The sequence below is a fragment of the Mytilus galloprovincialis genome, chromosome 7 (genome assembly GCF_965363235.1).
Source record: "Mytilus galloprovincialis chromosome 7, xbMytGall1.hap1.1, whole genome shotgun sequence".
NCBI classification, from domain to species: Eukaryota; Metazoa; Mollusca; class Bivalvia; order Mytilida; family Mytilidae; genus Mytilus; species Mytilus galloprovincialis.
This window is the reverse complement of record NC_134844.1, coordinates 13,393,062-13,405,258: the sequence shown is the minus strand read 5'-3', so window position 1 is coordinate 13,405,258 and position 12,197 is coordinate 13,393,062. Positions and strand designations below refer to the sequence as shown.

The 12,197-nt window shown below is 31.8% G+C and overlaps 1 long non-coding RNA gene across 1 annotated transcript; it reads left to right on the top strand.

The window, feature by feature from the left end:
* Nucleotides 1-888: 888 nt before the first annotated feature.
* Nucleotides 889-11,708, top strand: LOC143084405 (uncharacterized). The gene is made up of 4 exons (XR_012981059.1): nucleotides 889-1,235; nucleotides 6,243-6,293; nucleotides 6,789-6,805; nucleotides 9,256-11,708. It is a non-coding gene; the product is annotated as an uncharacterized LOC143084405 (long non-coding RNA).
* The last annotated feature ends 489 nt before the right edge of the window (nucleotides 11,709-12,197 follow it).

Below are 12,197 nucleotides of genomic sequence, written 5' to 3'. Positions count from 1 at the left end.
ATACTAACAAGTAACACTGCCCTTTCCTCGATAGTGATATCTATATCATTAATGGGAAGCTAAATACCAAAATATATGATTTTTCATTTCCTATCGTTAATTATCCAATTTAAGATGGTGACGTTCCCTTGTAGCCATCTTATGGTCTTTATATATCTCAACTTGTACGATTCGCTCGTGCATGTAACAAATTATTATAAATATGTATTTCAGTGCGAGAAATTTGTTTGTGTATAACTGAAAACAAACAAACATACTGTTAAATCTTCATTATAAAATCCACAAAATATATGGTGCAAAATTGTGGATTTATTTTCTTGATATACCAAGTCTTTTTTTCTAAACTCATTCGACATTACTTTTTGAAAACATTGTAGCATCATGTTTTAGCAAATCTCGATATTCCACTTTGACAATTTGCTGAACGTATACTATAAATAAAAGTAAATGTTAATCTTGTCGTGATATTTAGACTAATGTACTTCAATAATGTCATTGAAATGTTTATCGTGAAACTCATGCTTAAGGTTTATGTACTATTCTGTAGCCATTTTTGTACGAACTTTTCAAACTTCAATTGTATCAAAACTACAGATATAATGAATAATAGAGATAGGCCATGTTGTACATATTCCAAGGGGAAACCTGATGCAAAGCATTATTTTTACTGTTCCATTGCATTTAATAGAAAACGAGGACTAAGTGGCAAATAAATCAAAATGTTTTATAAAATCACATTAAAATCCCGCGGAAATGTGTGTACTCGTGGTTTACGTAAGAATGTATCGAACGTAAGTGTATTTGACACTATTTTTCTCTGTTTGATTATATTAAAATAGTGTATTATTTTAGATATTATTTTTTTTTCTTCAAATAAACTTGATTTAAAAAGAAAGCTGTTTTACTGGATAAAACAAAGACTCTTTTAACTGTAATTGTAGAAATGTAATACTTGCTCCCTTTACGTTCGTTCGCATCTTCCGTCAGTTTGTAAGTAAGCTCTAATAGGTAGGACTAGAGATTTAAAGATATCGTACAGATGTTTGTACGTGGTGAACATACAGTTAAAATTGCATTAAAAAAGAATGGTCACTGAATTGTTTTTTCAACATGTAACCGTATAATAGTTTCAAATTTGTTTGAAATATTGATTTTTACAGCACCTGTTGTTATAGGAGGAGTTGTGCAATGTGTTATCGTAATGGTACTATTGATTTGTTGTATTAAAGGACGAGGTATGTTCATTTTTCGTATACATGAATTAGTTAAATTTTCACTTTTGTTATACAACATGTGTAATGTGCTGTAAAATTGTAGGTCGTGTGGCAAATTGAAAATACCTACACATCATATTTATCGTACACACATGTAGATATAGGAAGATGTTGTATGAGTTCCAATGACACAACTCTCCATCCAAATAACAATTTATAAAAGTACACTATTATAGTTCAAGGTACGACCTTCAACACAGAGCCTCGGCTCACACCGAACAATAAGCTCTGAAGGATCCAAAAAATACTAGTGTAAAACCATTCAAACTTGAAAACCAACGGTCTAATTTATATAAAAAAAACAAAAAACAAGAAACACGTACCAGATACGTAAATAAGCGACAACTACTAAACATCAGATTCCTCACTTATATCATATTTATCTAGCTCAAAATTGGCACCTAATATGCAATTGATAATGTCTTTATGAAGAAATCCAGGTGTGTTTTGCATGACTTATTAAATACTCATTTAAAACTGTTGACACGGTAAGCTCTCTTGCTGATATGTTTATTTCCGAAATAGGGGAATACAAATATTTCATAACTCTGAAATAAATTTGAAATCTACATGAAAGATACAAAGCAATATTTTATTATTATTGAATACGTTTTTATGCACAATTAATGCATCTCGTGGAGCTGTTTACCATTCAGAAGACGTTGCGTTGATTCAGAAGCTACCTTACTGGGAATTTATTTCTTGAAATAATTAGTAAAATCTTAAGGAATAAATCCTGCAGTAAGAATAATGATACTTAAACGTTTTAGGTAAAAGTATATTGCATTTATATTCTCTTTAAGGTCATCTATTTCTACTTCCCTTATTACATCGTAAGTAGTTTTCATACTACCTATATATTACAGTTCAATTTAAATTCCTCATCATACTTGTTGTGGTCAGAGTTTGACTCATGAAAATATATTTTCATTGCTGACGACAGCGACTGTGAATGACAAATCTTTTCAAAGCATGCATGAATTGAAAATTGCTAGATAAAAGTTATAAACGTAAATTATAAGCATGTATTAGGCAAACTCGTTCACGATATCAAACGTATATTTAAGTTTACATACTTACTGCCCTTTGTGCAATAGTCGTTAGGGGAAGTGAATAGTTAATGTTTCTGTAACATTGCAAGATAGGGTTGTTAGCCAAGAGTTCAAACATAAACGTGGAGGTTGTTCAGGTTTACATTTTCTGTTAAGATGTTTCTTCCCTTAGACGACGCTGTTGCTGAGCTAACAATGTTTATTTGCCCGGTTTTTTGTCTGAATTCACTTCCAAAGCTATTAAAATTTCCTGAGTTATCTAAAAAGCAGTTGAGCTACTTATCCCATAACTAGGATCACAATTGTAAGGCATCAGGGTTTGTCTACACATCATTTGGCCTGCTTGGTGTAAATCTGGGGACAACGTCTCCCATCGGGAACCTGTGGTTCTGTCCAGTATTGTACAAAAGTCAAGTTTTTATCTGCTATCTCGATGAGGATGCCATATTTGTTTATATTAGTATTTTTGCATTAGATGCTTAATAAATGTACATAACAATAACCGAAAAACAAATTTAACATACAGCAACTAATAACAAGCCACTTTATGATATAAACGGTGTTACATTTGTTAAGATTTGATTAGACATATTAGGCAAGTCGATACTACTGTTGGCGTTCGTGTGGGGTGGAAAATGAATACAATATGATGTGGGGTCTTCTCCAAAAATATAACTACTCTATCGTTTTTATTACCTGTATGACCACTGAAATACATTATTGATCAATCGAGTATTGTTAAAGAACCAAAATTAATTATCAAATGGGAAGTTTATAATAAATAGCGTGGTATATTTATAAATTGAGGTTTATGATAACCATGAAATAAGGCGGGGGATATTTTTTTATTTCATACGTAGAATCAACAAATTCCTGCCAAAAAAATGGAATAAGGGGTTTGGCCGGCATGATCTCTAAATGGAAACCTTTCATTCTAATACAATTATTTTTTTTTAATGAAAACATAAATCCCCCTTTTCACAATATGAATGCTCGATTTTAAAATGCAAATGATAGGTCCAGTAAGACCCCTTTTTGGCCCCAAAATATAGCAGTTTTACAAAATTGTTAAAATGTAAACTTGTAGTTTTTTGGGTAGTATAATGGTTATGCTACATAAATATGGGCTGTTTTTGACAAAACAATGCGCAAATATTGCGTACTAGCACCATGAAGTCATGCTAAATTACTGAAATCTTAACAATTCCAGCATTTTACTTAAATTTTAGACGGTTTCCATGTCAAACAAAAGTGGCCGCATTCGTGTTCATCCAAAATATTGAAATGGAAGTTGTATTTGATGATAATACATAACATATATGAAGATAGGGGATGAACACGGAGGCGGCCACTTTCGTTTTTGACAAAAAACATCTGAAAGTTACATTTTTTTGCATATTTGGTAGATTTTTCATATTTGAGCTTGAATCGAATCGTTTTTAATGACTAAATAAGTTAAAATCTTTCACATGAATTAATTGAATCATATGAAATAGACACTTAAGTGTTAAAAAAGTGGTAAAAATCTTTCGTCAGATGAAACTGAAATTTGAGCCAAAATCGGTCCTTACCGGACCTAAACCTTTGTGATTTCGTTGTTCAATTGAATGATGACATAGAATTTGGTGATTATGTAGCAATTGCATTGTTAAATGTCTACCGAAAAGTCCTGCACACTATTTAACTGTATGTTTTAGTTCGTTCCTTTGCTGTTGCTATAAGGTGTCAAATGACCCTGACTGTCTCGAAACGTCTTATTGGTACGACACTCAAACTTTCTTTAATTATTTTTTTTCGTTTCTCTTTTACCTCGGCGCTTACTGTCTTAATTCATGTCTTTTATATGGTGTAACAATTTCTGGATAATTGACCTTTGACGTATAAAATTGAAAATGAGTTGAGCTCTGGATTTTTACAAGGATGAAGTATATACCAAAATAAGGCAAAATATGTCAAACTATGACAAGTCTAGAGTGGTGACAAGGATATTAAATAAATTTACACTGTGACCTTGACCTTTGTCTTTGAAAATTAATAGGATGCTTATTTTCTTAAGGACTAAGTATAAACAAAGTGCGGTCAAATTTCTGGAACGATATTGTGGTATATTCTGATACAAATGTGTTACATGCGGAAGTCGGACCGAAGGCGAGAGTATGCGATTCATTGAAATCGGGAATGCAGACAGATGTTATTTTACACGAGGACAATGTGGTTCAAAGGGTTGATTGAAATACATTAATTAAATCCCGTTATATTAGATTGAAGCTACGGGAAATTATATTAACTGAAGCTAAATTTATCAAAAATCAACTGAAGCGAATATAAAAAAAAGAAGATGTGATTTGATTGCAAATAAGACAACACTCCACAAGAGACCAACATAGCACAGCAATTAACAATTATAGGTCACCGTTCGGCCTTTAACAATGAAGAAAGCCCATACCGCATAGTCAGCTATAAAAAGCATCAAAATGACAATGTAAAACAATCCAAACGAGAAAACTACCGGCCTTATTTATGAACCAAAAAAAAAAAATGTAACACATAAACAAAACATAAGCACTGAATTACGGGCTCCTGAATTGGAACAGGCATTCAAATACAAAATGAGGCGGGATTAATAATGTTAGCGGGATCACAACCATCATCTAACCTTGGACAGTAGTATAACAGTACAACATAAGAACGAACTATCAAATCAGTTGAAAAAGGATTAACTCAGATGGATAGAAATACAAATGGGCGTCGCCGGGTACTTATACATCCCAACAAAATTGGATTGGGTATTCTGTGGTTTTTTTTCTGTTTACATATTTTTATTTGCTGTGCATACTACCAGTATTCGCATTCAAATTAAATCTTATGTCAATCCCTGAATAAGAGGCTGTTGGTGTGTGACAAGTTCATACATAATATTGCGGAGTTAAATATGTACATAAGCGCTCAAATCTTCGGACAGAGGTGTAAGTTGTAACAGTAAATCATAAGTACATACTATACAAATTGGTTGAAAATGGCATGACTCATTATATCAAAAGAAGCGTTTTAAGAAATATACAAAGATAATAGACACAAAGTACCAATATCAGAGTACTTGCAGTTCCTGAAAGCTTAAAAAGTAAATAACAACGGCTTCCGAAAGTATCCATTATCTCAGATTGATGATCAATTGATTTAATGTCCCCTTATACTTAATGTTAATGTTTGACCGATGCTATATGAAAATAATAAAATACCAGAAATATGAAACTCAAGGAAACTTTAAAACGTGAAAGTTCCTATCAAATGACACATGTCAAAAATAAACCCAATAAAACAACTGTAATAATCTTGACCTAGTACAGGCATTTTCATATAAGGAATATCTTCGATACACCTGGATTCATATTTATTCATATAAAATTTTATAAACATAATTGTAATCTCAGTCTCGTCCTCTTTTCATCGAAAGTGACCGATTAAAAAGGTCATTGGCGTTGTACTTTCGTGAGTATCACGAAGGATTCAACGTGTGGATTATGATCTGCCTACAACTCTGGGGAACTTGAAATTATGCCTTTTTTTGTGGGTTAGTGTTGCATCCTGAGAACTTTTGTTTGTCATTTCATTGTTTATGCGGTTCTCTTTTGCCATGACTTATCAGTGTTTTATCTTTTACCAATATCGTAGAAATTATAAACATTTTGTAGTTAATATTCTCAATACGATATATAGTTACTTGCTTCATATTGACTTTAATTTGACCTTGCAGTATGTGACAACTAACCATCAGATTTCAAACAAAGTCGATGTTAGCAATTATTAGCAACTGCACAGCCGTCAACAATTAGTATCATGTTTGCAAAAAAAATAAACCAAAATAATGTTTGTACTCAATATAACATAGAAATATCATTTCATTTATATTTTAAAGGTGACAATGAGGAAAATACTTTACAGCTGGAGGAGTTATTTTTTAAGACGGGTAAGAACTGCATAAATATAGAGACCCTTTTAACTTAAACGATTTCAGCAGATTATTAGTTTGTGTTTTCATAACGTTTCGAATAGCGAGCGTGTATGTTAGAGTTAAATTCATTCACACATGATGCAAACATGTACTGTATACTGTATACTTTAACGAAGACTTGTTGGGGAAAATGTTGATAGATAGGACTATCAGTCATAACGATACTTGTCATCCCTTTGCAGTTGTTTGCATATTTGAATATATTTAAAGATACAATTTGTTTGTCGATTACAAGTTAATGCAATCATGAAACGTTCTCCAATGTCAGGCATTCAGAGACGATCATGACTTATCTTCAAGGGCTTTCTGTTCCGGACGATGTATCTCGAAATAATATTTCTATTGGACATCTCTTACAAAACCGACTGACACGTTATGTGCAATACATATTTTGTTTATTTATATATATCAAATATGAGTTAATCCAGATTATGATTCTTGTTTAAATAGGAGGAAAAGATAAATTAGTAAGTATACGGTTTTTATATCATATGTTTGTAGAATACTTGTCGTTTAGGTTCTCGTTATATTTGTCAAGGTTTTTTTAAACTTATTTTTGTAAACATTTAGTCGATACAATATAATTAATTGTTGAATTATAAACAACATAATGCATTTTGCTTTTATTTATCGATATCGGAATTGTTTTAATATCATTTAAGAAAATGCGAGACAGGCCGGTATCATAGGTCGTGTTCACATTGGCATAAACTCGGTGTTGTAACAGTGGAACGCACGCGTAAACTAAACACAATTACGTTCTCATTGATAAAACTCATTGTGTACATGTAGTTTAAATCATGTTTTGTCTACCTGCAGTCGATAGTCAATGTAGCCCTTGTGTAGGTTAAGTGTACAAATCACTAGACATTTACAACATTAATGTTACCATGTATATTTAAGGAAGAAACCATTATTGAATAAAATTGATATTTATAACAATTATTAAAAAAGTTCTTTGCAGAAGTATTTGCATAAACTTGATATATTTATTTGTTATAAAAACACTTTGCGTAGCTTTATTAATCCCTTATCAGGACTCAAAACATCATCACTGCAGAACTAATAATTCATTTGAAAAGGTCTTCCCGAATCAATTGGACGTACACATAAATACCTCGTCTTTCCTCAAACAACTATTCACTCATGACTAAATGCATTACTTAAAAAAAGTATGAGGTAAATTGTTTTGTTTGTCTAGTATCTCAGATTCGTTAAAAAATTTACAAAAAACACTAGGAAATAAAAAATATCCCATCTCTTTGCCAAATATTGAGAAAAAATACCATTTGAAACGAACAGAAAAGATAGAAACATAGTGATCCTTAACATCACAATCATTTTTCGTTGTCTGTAAGCACGTTTTCATATGCGTAATCGAGACATCTTTAGTATATCTTCAAACTACAGCAAATCATCAAAATGGCTTTCATGAAGGAGCAACCACTTAACATCATAAGGGGGGGTGTCTGAGTCCGATTTTTTTTCGCGCAACGATTTTATTTTTTATTCATTTTTTTTCGATGCTAGCAATCAAACAACTTATTTTCCATATTTAACACTACAATATATGGATACAGAACCAAAAAAAAAATAATGATCTGTATGATCAATATATATATATATATATATATACAACTCGTCTAAACATCAACCCAACAATGTTGGATCTGTAAATTTGCATATATATATCAAATTGGTGATCAGAATATTTTTCAAGGAAATACATAAACCCTCCCCCACCTTTATGAAGTCAAATGTTCGTTCCCTAACTACTTGAAAAGTTGCTAGAAAAATTTGCATTCGGTTCTACGTAATGAATATTTAAATGAAATATAGTTTACAAGTGTGAAAAATCTTATGTACAGTAAATTAAACATGGTGTATAGATGTGAACAAATTTAATTTGAAACCAGTGTACATTAAGTTAAACTAATTGTAAACATGTTTACTGTACAAGACATTTGGTGTGAAAACGGCCCTAGTTCCGTTGATCTGCGTAAAGACGAAACTATTAAACTTATCCCTATTTAACAAAATATGTTCCTTTTGGTCTTAACATCATCTAGAAAGACATATCAGTTTGACTGTCAATGTTAAGATGTTTCGACTGCGTTAAATTCATATTATCATAAGTTTCGTTTGCAATCAATTTGGTACTATTCAGTAGCTTTTCAGACAATTCATTATGTTGATATTTATAGGTAAATAGCCACTATTGAATTTTCTGAACATAGAACATGTAAAATGAACAGAACTTACTTGACCGCAAACGTTTAATTTGTAATAAACCTTTAACATATTTTTTTCTTTGTGAGAGATAATACAAGACTAAATATCTTACCTAAATGTCAAATCCCCTAACTTCTAGACTGCTGTGTATCTTCAAAGCCAAATAAGGAAGACAATCTTAATATTTTGAAATATCTCAAGTTGTGGAACAAATAATTTTAACAAAATCAATGAAAATATATTTCAACACCGAAGTGATTACAACAGGGCAAATGGTTCCCTCTGAGAAAAAAAAAAAAACGTCATCAGCCGTGGCATCTATCCAGTGGTTGTAAATAAACTTATTTTAAATACCAGGATTAAGATATTGTACACCAGCAAGCCCCGTGTTTCGACTACAAAAGACTCATCAGTGACGCTCGAATCAAAATAGTGAAAAGGCCAATGAGGTACATATTTCGCCTTTTATATCCGTCTATAAAATATGTTAAAAACAAATAGTTATTATTCTATGACAAAAAGTAAAAATAAGTCATTCTGTGATAATAATCGGAAGTTTGCCAAAAAAACCCCAAAACAATCTAAGTGATAACATATTATTATCATCATAAACGTTCATTCTTTTTGTTAAACTATTTTATTGTATCAAACTGTCATTTTGGTTGTTCATTTTGTTTCTTTCTAGTACTCTACATCAGACAAATGTGAGCCATGTGGTACGAAAGGTATAAAATCATTATCGATGTACCTGTGTCTTCGTTGTGACGAGCATCTGTGTAAAGGATGCAAAGCCAATCATTCTGCGATGAAACATTTTCGATGCCATAGTATTTTAGAAATTGCTTCTGTTCCTGAAATGTTCAGATGGTATAAGCAATGTCGCCACCATGAGAAAGACATTGAATATTTTTGCGAAAATCACAAGAGGCTATGCTGCAAAAAATGTATTTTAACAATGCATCGTCATTGCACGAACATTAAAACAATCGAGGAGGTATCAGAAGGATTTAGAAAATCGAGTGAATTTGATGTGTACAAGGAGCACTTGGAAAGCGTAGCATATGCTTGTGAACTGCTGGAAAAATTTATTTATAACAACAAAAACAAAATTGAAAGCGACAAAACACGAATTTTAGAATTAATTGATCGCAATCGTCTTAACGGAGAAGACCAAAGTCACCAGGGAAATGAAAAAACATCTTTTTCACATCAATTAGAAACTCAGTTGAATAACACTGTACGTGAAAGTTTAAATACACTGGACAAACAAAACGAAGTCATACTTGCTAATAAAACTTCAACATTCCGGATAAAGAAAGATTTTAATTTTATGTCTATGACTGAGTCTGTCCATGAGATTGAATTGTTTTTACTAGTACTTATGTCAAAAGATTCGCTAACTAAAATCGAATCTAATTTAAGTAATATAATTCGTGAATCTAAAACCATTCGACTAACATTCGCGTCAGACATTACCACTTCTTGTCCATACATTCAAACCATCGTATTACACATGGCACCACCAGAACGTCTTAGGTTCTTACTTTCCCCGAAAATTAATAGACCCGTATAAAGCCGAAGAGCGCTTGAACAACCACAACTGCATCTTAGAAAGATGGCAAACCTTCAATAAAAAAAATGTTATTATTAATATAAGATACAATGTTGAAAATTGAACCCTCGATCGTCGGTGATTTAAGCTGCAAATGGCGATTTAAAACCATAAAAGTGTTTCGTAATTTACATTACAAATGTTTACTTTGAAGATCAAAGGGTGTTTTGTAAATTCTCACATTTTTGTATTAATTTTTTATATGGTCAAAATATTTGATAATAATATTTATTGACCTAAAGAACACTAAGGACAGAAAAACAAAAATGTATGAATATCTACTCAGCTCACTTTTAAGAACTTTTGTTACATATTTGGACTGTGTGTTTTTCCTACAATACAGATTAAATATTTTGCCCAATATAACCCCCTTTCTTTTAAAGAAGACTTCAATACCTCATGAAAAGGTTACTAACAAATTTAAGCAGATTCTATATTTTCTTTCTATACGATTTGTAACCTAAATAATGCCGATACATCATACAAACCGAGTAAGACTTTTCTTGCCATTTAAAAGAAATAAAATATCTCAAAATGGAGGTCTATTACCTATCTATCATCAAATAGTTTTGCTTTCTGCCTCTTATGTTGCATAAATTATGCTTAGGATTATAGTATAAATGTTTTTTATGCCCCACCTACGATAGTAGAGGGGCATAATGTTTTCTGGTCTGTGCCTCCGTTCGTCCGTCTGTGCGTCCGTGCGTCTGTGCGTCCGTTCGCTTCAGGTTAAAGTTTTTGGTCAAGGTAGCTTTTAAAGAAGTTGAAGTTCAATCAACTTGAAACTTAGTACACATGTTCCCCATGATATGATATTTCTAATTTTAATGCCAAATTATAGTTTTGACCCCAATTTTAAGGTCCACTGTACATAACAAATGATAGTGTGAAGTTTAGGTTAAAGTTTTTGGTCAAGATAGTTGTTGATGAAGTTAAAGTCCAATCAACTTGAAACTTAGTACACATGTTTCCTATGATATGATCCTTCTAATTTTAATTCGAAATTAAAGTTTTGACCCCAATTTCACGGTCTACTGAACATAGAAAATGATAGTGCGAGTGGGGCATCCGTGTACTATGGACACATTCTTGTTTTCAAATTGCACCTAAGTACATTCTTGACAATGCTTAAGATAGACATACGCATGACATTGCTTATATTATCGTCTGAAAAAGGTATATAATTCAATTGAAAAAGTAATTTTGTTTTAATTGAGTGGAGTAATTTAAATATGTTTTAAAGCAATATTATTTAATAATAAAGGCTTCCTCCGTCAAATCTTTAATTATGATTTTTTAAACCGAAATGTAAGAGCTAAATCAATGAAAATCACTTAACATTATTTCATGTATATTCATGTCATACACATTATATTAGAATTGTAGTGGACTATATTTATGTTTTATACAGGTTTTCATACGCTTGTAGATTTACAAAATAATTTTGGAAAGCAATATATTTACTGAATGTAATTTTATATATATAATCATGTTTAAATGTGCTATTCGTATAGGTTTAAATAAGAGTGTATTAGCTTGAATATGTAATCAGATGAGAAATCTTTACTACTAAATAAATGATGAAAAAATTTGAATTAACGTTGCATGCATGCTCTACAAACTTTTTTTTATCTGAGCGTCACTCATGAGTTCAAGGTAGTCGAACCGCGCGCTAAGTGTAACAAAGCATAAGCCTGGAACCTTTAATAACTATTCATTTTGTGGGTAATCCGACACACTGGGAGACCAGACAAAAATGTTGGATTAAGCAGGGTGTTAGAATACTCATGTTTTTTTTCTGCAAAGATAGGTATTTTTTGGAAACACGAAAATGTGTCGGTTAGAGCAGGATGTTGGCATACTCAGATGACGAATTAAGCAAGTTGCCCTTTTCAACTTTTCTTCAGGAATTTGTTACACATTATTCACCCAGGTAATCAAAATTCTGATGACGTCAAAACTTTCGACGCATCATTCCGACTCTTTCAGTAGATAAGGATCTAACCGTAAAAATA